Here is a 239-nt window from a genome sequence, read left to right as displayed (position 1 = left end):
ACTTCTTCAACACGTCCTCACTCCACAAAGAACTCTGTTATTCTGACGAGATATTTAACAAAAAACACTTATTTTTACCTGAAATTTAAAATAATTTTTCTTGGCGTTTTCTGGGTCTTCCAACAAAATTGCTTTTACTACGATAGCTTGTAGGCTAAAGAGTAAGGTTTACTACCAATACAGAGAATAAAATACTCTTTGAGGGGGTAATTGAAAACAAACGTAAAAATTAAGATTTA

The sequence above is a fragment of the Palaemon carinicauda genome, chromosome 23 (genome assembly GCF_036898095.1).
Source record: "Palaemon carinicauda isolate YSFRI2023 chromosome 23, ASM3689809v2, whole genome shotgun sequence".
In the NCBI taxonomy this organism is placed as follows: Eukaryota; Metazoa; Arthropoda; class Malacostraca; order Decapoda; family Palaemonidae; genus Palaemon; species Palaemon carinicauda.
The sequence above is the reverse complement of the archived record's forward strand: the minus strand, read 5'-3'. Positions refer to the sequence as shown.